The sequence below is a fragment of the Montipora foliosa genome, chromosome 12 (genome assembly GCF_036669935.1).
Source record: "Montipora foliosa isolate CH-2021 chromosome 12, ASM3666993v2, whole genome shotgun sequence".
NCBI classification, from domain to species: Eukaryota; Metazoa; Cnidaria; class Anthozoa; order Scleractinia; family Acroporidae; genus Montipora; species Montipora foliosa.
In genome coordinates this window covers 1,345,343-1,356,904 of record NC_090880.1, presented here as the reverse complement: position 1 = coordinate 1,356,904, position 11,562 = coordinate 1,345,343, and the positions used below count along the sequence as shown (strand labels likewise).

At 38.4% G+C, this 11,562-nt stretch overlaps 1 pseudogene; it reads right to left on the bottom strand.

The window, feature by feature from the left end:
• The window catches only part of LOC137978954 (uncharacterized), a 10,875-nt pseudogene extending 6,059 nt beyond the window's left edge, over positions 1 to 4,816 (bottom strand).
• Positions 4,817 to 11,562: the final 6,746 nt, after the last annotated feature.

The window sequence follows — 11,562 nt, the reverse complement described above, 5'->3', positions numbered from 1 at the left end:
CTTTGCTTGCAAATGAAGAGCTATTTCTTAATCGATTTGCTTGTGTATCGGATAATGCGAGAATCCAATGAGGGAGAAAATCGTTTGAATTAGAATTTAATTGACTTGCTGCACCAGATCTTCACCGTTTTTATTTATTTTGTTGAAAAACATTCACAGAAAGAGCTAATTTTAAGCATAAAAATTCCCTCCGTTCAAAAGCATTTGGTATGTGATCTTAGTTGTCGCTTTGTGAGAAGGAAGGGGGTTGATGCGCCATTCTCACTCGAAGCTGGAGTCCTCTCCTCTTTTTAAATGGTATCTGCAATTGATTATTCTGAACCTGTCACACACCTTGAGCGCGAATACGATAGAAGGAAAAAAAACTAGTTAAAACTATTGTCGATAAATTCTGGGTTCATTTCAGGTAAATCTGTTATAGGAATGTTAGTGAATGTGACGAAGTGGCCAATCAGGCATCACAAAACTAAAACTAAAACGAAACTCTCTTTTCCCTGTGATTGGTAAAAAAGAAAGCATAATCACTGAAATATGTTAGGATATTCATGGTTTTTCTTTTCCTGTGTTTTATCGCTGTCGGAAATGCCTCCTGTTTATCGAATGTTGCCCGACTAAATCACAGGTCACACACAAAGCAAAGTTTTACAGATCTTTATAAAACCACTCCTGCCCTCGTCCCGACAAAACACAGACAAACTCACTGACTGCATGCAACTTAACTGTCAATCAAAAACACTCGGATCCAGTCTCTGACAATCGCATTGATTTATAAAAGAACTTAAAATAATGCGGTTGTCGCATTGTTTTATCTTTTGATTGATTCTTTGAAATAAATTCAATCAATAACTTTGCTATGGTGTCAAGTCGTTCTAGCTCGCTGCCGATGAAACAGCATACTAATTGGAGACACCTAGCTACCCTATCCTAAAAAGATAATTACATAATGACTTCATTAAAAACACTAAGCCTAAAATAAAAGTTCTGTAATGTACACTTTGCGTACAAAGCATCAAAAGCCCTATCAGTTGTTACATAAAATGCAGTTCTGACGGTTGTCACTGCATGAGTAAGTTACTTAAATTTATAGTTACTTTCGCCTCGCTCAGCTCAAAGTGCCTGAGTCGCAATGTCCGTCATGTAGGCGTCATGAAAACTAGAAAACCGAGATTTACAGGGAAACTGGGGCTTTTTCTTCCCAGTAAACACGCCAAATTTCAGCGAGATCAATGGAAAGCACGCACACCTACGAGCTCTACAGTAATGATTCAAATTTGAATCATTTTCAGGGGGTTCTAGGAAAAAGAGTTTTTCACTGGATTTTCTAATTAAGAAAACATTGGCAACAAAGTATGCGAAATGGACTGAAGAGGCTCCACATACTATGGCACGCCGATTGTAGCAATATTCAATAATTTGATATACATTCAATTCAGTATTTATATTTATGTAGTTTATTTATTTATTTTTTCAATTTAATATTTCTATATTTATTTAATTTAATCGGTATATACCCATTTAATTTAATCCCTAAAAATTCATTCAATTCAATCCGTCAAAAATATTCATTTAATCTTGGGGACTGGGTCAAGCCATGGGAGTAGAAAGATAAGGGCCTGGGAAAGAGTCATGCAAAATACAATATGGCGGACGAGGAAGGTTTTAACATTGGAAGAGACCTCCCGGTGTCTTTAGCCTCAGTTTTAGACAAAACGGAATACATTTGCCAAAATGATGAGGGCGAAGGGGCTGCCGAAGCGCATGCGAAAGTTATCGACCAAAGTAGCAGGATGCTTAGATCGATAAGAGATTGTCGCGATATTGGAACAAGTGACAAAGAGGAACTATATTGGATTCACTTGCAGAAGTTTTTGCGCACTTGTTATAATCTTTAAATCATCACATCGCAATTAAGCCTGTCACCCCAGAAATTGTTGCTGAAAATTGTTTTGCCTCAGGAAAAGAGGAAAAGGAAACTCCTGGAAGACCACGTTTTAACATTCCTGCTGAGATGTTGGAAGAATTGGGTGAATTGGGATTCAGTTGGATTAAGAGTAGAAGAATATGGTTTGCAAAACATAACCGGATTTCATCATTTGCCTGACGAGGAACTAGATGAGATCGTAAGAAGCTTCATTTCCGATCATGGACGAACTACTGGACAGACAGTAGTCTGAGGTTACATAAAAGCACTTGGCTTTAGAATCCAAAGAAAAAGGATAAGAGAAAGCATGGCAAGAGTGGATCCACAGAATACTGCACTACGATTAGACTTTCGAAAAGTCCTTCGTCTAGATACGCGCGGAACGAAGGACTTTTAATACTTGATTGGCGCCAATTTTAGGGACCCAAAAACGGGTCGCTGAGCTAGGCCAATCAGAGTAGTCCTCGTGGACCCCAGGGGATAGAGTTGTCAATCAAAGTTTGCCACACGCAGTGAAGCGTGACTTCCAACGTGCAAAGACCACCAGGTATTTCGAATTACGCGACTATCAGAGGAAAATTATTCAAGAATATCTGTCTTGAATAGATCTGTTTGTGTCTGCTCCAACCAGATCTGGGAAAAGTCTGACCTTTGAACTAGTCCCGTACGCTTTTGATCGTTTACTTGGAGAGGATTGCAATGCTATCGTATTCGTAATTGTTCCACTGATTTCAATCACGAAAGATTTGGTCTCCAGCCCGCAATTGTGGTGGCATTAGAGCGTCATATGTAGGAGACAACACATTTAAAATCTTAAGTATAAACTGGTGTTTGGAAGTCCCGAGGCGATTCTCGACGACTATCGACACATTTTTCGTCGAATGGAACAAAAAAATTAAAAATGCACGTGTATTCATCGACGAGAGTCATTGCATCGCTAAATGGTCAGCTTAAGTTTCACTAAGATGTATCTTTTAATCCCGGTCTAGTACGTCTCCTACACCTGAAGCCTACCTGACCTTTCATGAGTGAAATCAATTGACTTTCTTGACGATTCGAAACTTTCCCTTACTTGCTAATCTTTCGAATTAGTGTTTCTTTTCTATCAGCACAAATCACGGCACAAGTGTTGGTCCAAAAAATACCACTGGAGATCTCCTTTCCAAGCGGCGACTCGAGATTGAAAATAAGCTTTCGTTTTATTTCATCTTTGTTTCTGATACCTTTAGCACAAAGTCAACAAATTTCCTCTTTCGATTTCGTAGAAACAAACATGTTCGACTGTTTTCGTCGGATTGCGCCATCAAGTGCAGGACTTGCGAATGACGTCATCCCCTTTTTGGCGCGAGACGCAAATGAAAACCTTGCAAGCGAGACAAGTCGACCTCTCGCTCATTTACCTCGCTTAAGAAAAGTCACGATTCGATCGCCAAAACATTTTCTCCTGAGATTATCGTGAGGTCGACTTGTGGCAAGTCTACACTACGATGGGGTGTTGTTGTTTCACATAGGATTTATCAGGTACCATGGCCAAACTCCCTGTGGCATTTAGATGGACATCATGCACTGATACGCTGGAAAATTATTATTCACGGATGCATAGATGTCTTTTCAAGAAGAATAATGTTTCTGAGATGTAATTCAAACAATCTTGCAGAAACTGTACTTGTTCTGTTCCCAGATGCCATAAATCATGATGGAAACCGTTGGCCATCAAGAATAAGAGTGGATCTCTTATCGATCTAAGCATCCTGATACTTTAGTCGATAACTTTCGCATGCGCTTCGGCAGCCCCTTCCCCCTCATCATTTTGGCAAATATATTCCATTTTGTCTAAAACTGGGGCGAAAAACACCGGCAGGTCTCTTCCAATGACAAAACCTTCCTCTTCCGCCATATTGTATTTTGCATGACTCTTTCTCAGGCCCTTATCTTTCTACTCCCATGGCTTGACCCAGTCCCCGAGATTAAATGAATATTTTGACGGATTGAACTGAATGAATTTTTTTAGGGATTAAATTAAATGGATATAGACCGATTAAATAAAATAAATATAGAAATATTAAATTAAATGGATTTTAAAAATATGATATAAATATAGATATTAAATTGAAAAAAAAAAATTATATAAATATAAAGACTGAATTGAATGTACTGTATATCGAATTATTGAATATTGCTACAATCGGCGTGCCATACTCCACCTGCGCCGATACTTGATACTGGAGAAGTTTCAATAGTTTTTTTTAAATGAGAGATAATTTTTGATATTTATTGATGGTGACTACTTTTATTTTGCATCTAATGATTTCTGAACCCTCCGTGAAAACAAGTTGTTGGCCATCATACGCGACAGGCGGAGAGTTGGCCGGTTAAGAATTTCGCGCCCTCTATCGTGGTAGAGAAACTAGGGATAAGATTTAACTCTTTTCTCTAGTTTCTCTACCACAGTAAAGGGTGCGAAATTCATAAACGCAATTTTTTTTTTCTCAAAAAAATTTAAAAAGCAATACATCAGTTTTAAGCTAAGAAAGTAGGCTTTCCAAAAACACATAACCTATTTACAGAAAATTAACCTTGAGAGAGAAGGACGAAGAGAGAGGAAACCACAGCAACCAAAGTTAAAACTTACCATTCGGACAGGCAGATGTGACATGGAGCGAAACGAAAGCTGAGGTGATAATAAACTGCACTATAGGAGGAGTCCCCATCGCACATTCCTCACAGGTCAGTCGCAAATTAAGACTATTTGTGCAAGGTGTCTCGAAGTCTTATTAACACCCAGAGATGCAGATGTCAAATTCTTGTATAGGACTAATATCCGTCGCCACAACAGAGTAGAGTTTTGTTTTGGATATATTAAAATTCAGTCCTAAACAAAAGGCATCATCTAGAGGCTCGGGGAAATGAATATAAAGATTTGTATGAGTTTATTCCCCAGTGCCTCGAGATGATGCCTTTTGTTCAGGGAACTCGCAAGGTTATTAAAATCGTAAAATTCCTCTTTTTTGATCATATCTAAAACAAACTGGCAGTTGATTTTATTGATTTTATTGGGAAGAAGGCCTAAGAGACACTTTAAATTACAGATACCCCAATGCATAATAGCACTATTTTTAGATTCATTGATACACGGAAATTAAAATAAAGCGCAACTTGCTTTGGGGAATGTGGCGAAAGTCAGTCAAGTTCATTTTGAAATGTCGAGGTTAACTATCAATAAAGTTATTTAAGTAGAGTTGTGACTTAGAGTTAGAGTTGACGACTTCCAAAATCCTGAATTCAAGATTTTGGAATTCAGGATTTTGGCAGACCAAAATCTTGAATTCAGGATTTTGGCAGTCCAAAATCTTGAATTCAGGATTTTGGCAGTCCAAAATCTTGAATTCAGGATTTGGACTCTAACTCTACGACATAACTCTATGAAAATAACTTTAAGAATAGCTGTCCCCTGAAATGTCGGTAACTCAGTCATTTTCTTTGCAAATGAAAGTTTCTCTACCGACACAAAAAAGAACTACAGCTGTTAATGCTATTACTCTTATTGAAGAAATTTATTTAAGCCCTTACAAGTGGGTGAAGGAAAACAGGAAGATCTTTATCAATACTCAATAATCCCAAAAACAATAACAAGTCAGAGGGACGGAGTGCTTTACGTTTTTAGAATCTATATATTTCAGATAAGTTTTTAATTTACCAGCAGTCATTCGTGTATAAGTAAGGTGCAAGTCATTGTTGTGAAAATTGTCAACTCACTTTTTAAACTGCTAGGAGCTCAATATTTTTTTTCAAACCAAGTTGACTCTATTAAAAATTAACAATAAACAGAATTAATTTCCATGCAAGCCATTTTAATATTCTAGTCTTTGTTTTGAGAGTCACGTCCCATGCTGGAGGACATTTGGTATTTTACCGCCCGAATTAAAATCATTTATTCGTCGTGGCGAGGTACAAAAATAATGATTTCCGTTTGTCTCACGATAAGGTAACTTATGTGGAGGTGTGGTATCGAGTCGATGTTTATCAAGTCCTCTTTCCCCCGTTTCCCGGAAAATTTGAGTGATCCCAACAACTTATTAAGTAGATCAGTTGGCGACGTTTTGAATCATTAAGCATACTGCCAGTCTTCCTCAGGCGACGAAAAAAAAAAATCGACCAATCACAACGGAGCAGTAATGCTTTGTAGTTTAACCAGTCAACCTCATTATCATGGCCTGATGAAGACCGGTGGAAAGCTGTCAAAACGCGCCGATAAACATAACAACTGACCACATTGTAACACAATCAGTGGAACATGAGGTTACTTTTTGAGAGCTTTACAGGTCTATTAAGATTTTTTTAAAATCTCAGAACAATCTTAAGATTTCCAAACGGCGGATGTGTTGACCCAGGAAATAACGAGCACAACTCTTGCCACTGGCAAGAGAGAGACTGGAACACCAGACTCCCTAATTCCCAACCACTCGATGATTTTTAACCGAATGATATTGACCAAATGCAAATGGCTGTCATTAAACGTAGCCAAAACACGATGCCGGGGCCGGGACCTCGCAAAATTTCCGCAAATTGTCGCAAAGTTGTTCTCAATGTTGTTGTGTTTTTTTTATCGTAAAATTGGATTCGATCCCTTGACGTCCGAATAGAATGGGCTAAAAAGTTCCCGTGCGACTCTGACTTTACTACAAACCGTTTATAGTAACTGCGCTTTGATTTATCTCTTTTCTTACCACTATAGTCGCAACGTAGTGCACTTTTCAAAACAGTCCTTGTTGATTCGCTGATGACTATAGACACAAAATCACCTGATCAATCTCTAGCACAACAACTTACAACGACTGCATACGATCTTACTGCACCATCACTTATAGCCGTTGTGAAAACTCCGATTGCACCATCCGTCGGAGCCGTCGTGAAATCTCCGATGACGTAATGGTCTTTATTAATCTGGACGTTTCTTCGGATGTGTATGGGTATGAACGATACGACAATAACACTATTAATAACTCACAGGTTTTTTTCTTAAAAATCACGATTAAATTTAATTGTTTTTTTACACGAGTAAAGGGCTAGCAAAGTAGTCACACGAGTCACATAATTCAAGAATTACGTTATCCACGGCTATGTTTACTACAATGGTTATTTCCCTACCAATGAAAGTTGCATCGACACATTCCATGAATGACGTAATGGCTTTTTATGTATTCAATACTCGCTTCGAATCAACCGCTTCAATAACACAAAAAGGAAATATATTTTGTTATAAATAAAGAGTGGAATATTCATAAAATTGTAAGTACATTAACGTTTTAACAGCTTTTGGCGAATAAACATCATAAGTTGCGTGATTGGAAGTCCCACTGACTATATGACCGAGTGGAAATTTGGGTCTGGTCACCGACAAAACGAAAAATAAACGCCGTGCAGAGTGAGAAATGCGCTCGGCCCATGGCCGCGCGGTTAATAAAAAGCGTGCAGAGCAAGAACCGCGCTCGGCCCATGGCTGCGCGGTTAACAAGAAAATGAGAACGTTGCTTGACTGCGTGATGATCATCGTGGAACTGTGATTCTGTTTTTAACGAAGTAAACATTACAATGCGATTTTAAAGTGTGGAGCTCAGCGAGTGTTCAGTGTCTCAGGCAGTTGGTGTATATTCCATAAACTCCAAGTTCAGCAATTTCGGAAATTCTCTTAATTTCGAAAAACAAACTTCGACTTTCGGGAAGACAAAGCCAGATGCTCGCAGAAATCAACCTCTAATTTAAAACACAAAATAACAAAAACCAATTTAGAAAAAAAATGAAAATAAAACAAGATCTCCCTTGAGAACTTCCATAGCTTCCGTCGGTTCCTTAATTTTTTTGACTAATTTTCACCGTAAACGAAGGACAGATGCCGGTCATTCGTACATAACAGTACAGGAGAATAACGACAAAAATTGAAACAAAGCAATTGGGGAAAAGAAAGACACTCGAATCCCGGCCCCGGGCCTCTGGCCTCGGCCCCGGCCCCAGCCCCAGCCCCGGCCCCCGGACCCGGACCCGGACCCGCGTTTTGGTTACTACGGAGTAAGGTATATCTTTGAGTGGCTCGTCGGCTCGTTGGTGAAAATGTTAAAGAACGAGTAAGGTATATCTTTAAGCTGCTCGGCGGCTTGTTGCTAATATTCAATGTTTAAACAAAGAGTAAAGTATATCTTTGAGTGGCTCGGCTTGTCGGTGAAATTCTGTGTAAAGGACGAGTAAGATATATTTTTGAGTGAACAGAATTTTAGTTTCTAAAGAAACTGTGGTACTGCGTCGGTGGGAGATTGAAAAAGAAATTGATTTCATCAAACGACGAAGGGCTAACGCTGGAAACGCCAGCTTTCCAAATCTTTCACGGTGGTTATTCGACCTTTATCAACTCGTTTGATAAAGTCAATTTATATTTTTGAGTGGCTCGTTGGTGAAATTTGGTGTTACAGAACGAGTAAGGGATATTTATAAGCGGTTCGGTGGCTCGTTGCTGAACTTCAATGTTTAAAGAACGAGTAAATTATATCTTTGAGTGGCTCGGTGGCTCGTTGGTGAAATTCAATGTTAAAAACGAGTAAGGTATACCTTTGAGAGGCTCCGCGGCTCATAGGTGAATTGTACTGCTCAAAAGGTTTTCCAAAGCAAAAGTGAGAAATTTGATAGATATGTGACGCAATACGAAAACAAAGAAGAAAAACAATAGTCTTACTGTCTTTTGTTTTCGTTCCACACCTCTTCAAGATAATGAGCAAAGCTCTGAACAGCGCGCGCAAATGTCAACCAGTGAAAAGCTTTCATGATTACACTTGCTTTTTATTATTACAGACCTGACACTTTTTCGCGACTGTATGTGTAAGTAAACGTCCGGAGAAGAATAACCATTCTGGGCGATGTTTTTACAGGGACTGGTTTAATGGGAGATATCTTGTGCACGATATTTAAGTAAATGGGAATTTTCTCTCTTACTCAGAATTCATTCAAAAATATGATCTTAGATGTAATTTTCTCATTACTGGGTTGCCGTAGGCAATCCAGTTAGAAAATGCGTTTGTTTGTTTGTTTGTTTTTTTTCTTTCCGTGTCATGAAAAGTCTTGCCTGTCACTCCCCTGCTAAGTGGTGTCTTTGTGCATAGAGTCTTCTGTGCGTATTTGTTAGGTTTGAGGGGGCTGGGGTAATGCCTAGATTTCTCTGGTGCACACAGGAGAACATTTAATTATTAACCTTCAATGGCGTCGAAAGTCATTGTAACGCGAATGGCGTTTTAGTACATCTCTGAACAAAATTTACTCTTATGGAGCTCAAGAATGGAACGTCAATTGGGTAAACAAGACAAGCGGTGAAAGATAAATATCTGGAATCTTTAAAGCGACTAGAAATGATCTTCGACAACAATTTCATTTTTCGCCATTGGATATCAAGTGAGGTTTGTTTCTAGTATTTTAATAACTTGGTATTATATACAACACGGAAATTAAATGACAATTCTTTTATGGATTTAATAAACATTGAAGGAATCGAACGCCTTGAATGCATCACAGCGCATAAGTCACGAAAATAAACAGCTCTGTTGGAAGCGTGCTTGAGTTTCAACAAAATGAGACCCAAAATCGGCAAAAACTTGTGACGGTGATGAATAATAAAGTAGCTGTTATTCCCAAAACGATGGAATTACCTGGTGATAACTAACCTCGTCTTGGAGAGTAAATTTTTGACTGTGAAGAAACAATGGTCAACCTCAAGAGTTGGGTGATTGTGATCTTTGCGTTGAATTCGCACATTTCTTGTCAAACTTTATAACATTTGAAAGAAAAAGAAAACTAACAAAAACAAAAACCCGCTATCTTGCCATCATTTGACACAGATGCTTCACTGTTTCACGAGTAAACACGCCGCGGTAACTTGATAACGGCGCCCACTGAATTCGATGCCACTTTCGATTTTGCGATTTTCTTGTGCAGCAAAAAGTACAATAACAAAATTGATCGTTGCAAAACTTCGAAAAGTACCATAATATTCTTTGTTTGTCCCCACGAATTTTGCATGAGCATTGTTTTTGCTTTCTCTTGGGACTATTGTAAGTCCCAAGAGAAACTGGAAATAATGGTTATGCAAAATTTGGGGGGACAAAAAATGAGTATCATGGTATTTTCCAAAGTGGCCCTATATGGAATAAGGCGCTGTGTCACTGCACTACCACACGTACGCAATACGTGCCTATATTTTCTAAAGACAGGAATGTTTTCTTTCTGACAAATGATTAATAGGCTGGAAGCCAAGTTTTCTACCTCAGAAAAAAGATCTGTTTTGTCGTATCAACGTGTGAGCCAAAGGGCTTCTGCTGGCACGACTTCTGACCCCTTAAATTGTCTTAATGATCCCCGACTTGAAAAAAAAAATGACTGGAACGCTGCAGTTCAGTAGTATCCAGCTCAGTCCCTTCTGTTTTTGAGTAACACGTACCACAAGCAACCCAGTATACGCTCATCGAGCGTCTAGTTCTCCGGTTAAACATGAAACGTTAGTGATGTATTGGTGTAAATGTTAATTTAAACACAGGCAAATTATATCTTAACTTTCAGGCTACCAAGACGCAACTTGTTTTGCCTGGCATACACTTTCCTCAACAGCAACGGTGAACTGGTTCTTTTCGGATGTTAAAGCAAACCATTTTTAAGTTTTATACTTATGGAACTCGATAACTGAGAAATAAAACTCAACAACTATTACTCCTTCGAACATCTGCCTCCCTAATTCTCCGGTTAAACATGAAACGTTAGTGGTGTATTGGTGTATTTGTTAATTTAAACACAGGCAACTTGTTTTGCCTGGCATACACTTTTCTCAACAGCAACGGTAAATTGGTTCTTTTCTGATTTTAAAAGCAAACCATTTCTAAGTTTTATACTTATGGAACTCGATAACTGAGGCATAAAACTCAACAGCTATCACTCCTTCGAACATCTTCTTCCCTAATTTTCCGGTTTAACATGAAACGTTAGTGATCTATTGGTGTATTTGTTAATTTAAACACAGGCAAATTATTTCTCAGTTAACTTTCAGGCTACCGAGATGCAACTTGTTTTGCCTGGCATACACTTTCTCAACAGCAACCGTGAATTAGTTCTTTTCTGATTTTAAAGCAAACCATTTTTAAGTTTTATACTTATGGAACTCGATAACTGAGAAATAAAACTCAACAGCTATTTCACCTTCGAACATCTGCTTCCCTAATTCTCCGGTTAAACATGAAACGTTAGTGATGTATTGGTGTATTTGTTAATTTAAACACAGGCAAATTTATTTCTCAGTTAACTTTCAGGCTACCGAGATGCAACTTGTTTTGCCTGGCATACACTTTTCTCAACAGCAACGGTGAATTGGTTCTTTTCTGATTTTAAAAGCAAACCATTTCTAAGTTTTATACTTATGGAACTCGATAACTGAGAAATAAAACTCAACAGCTATTACTCCTTCGAACATCTTCTTCCCTAATTCTCCGGTTTAACCTGAAACGTTAGGGATGTATTGGTGTATTTGTTAATTTAAACACAGGCAAATTATTTCTCAGTTAACTTTCAGGCTACCGAGATGCAACTTGTTTTGCCTGGCATACACTTTTCTCAAC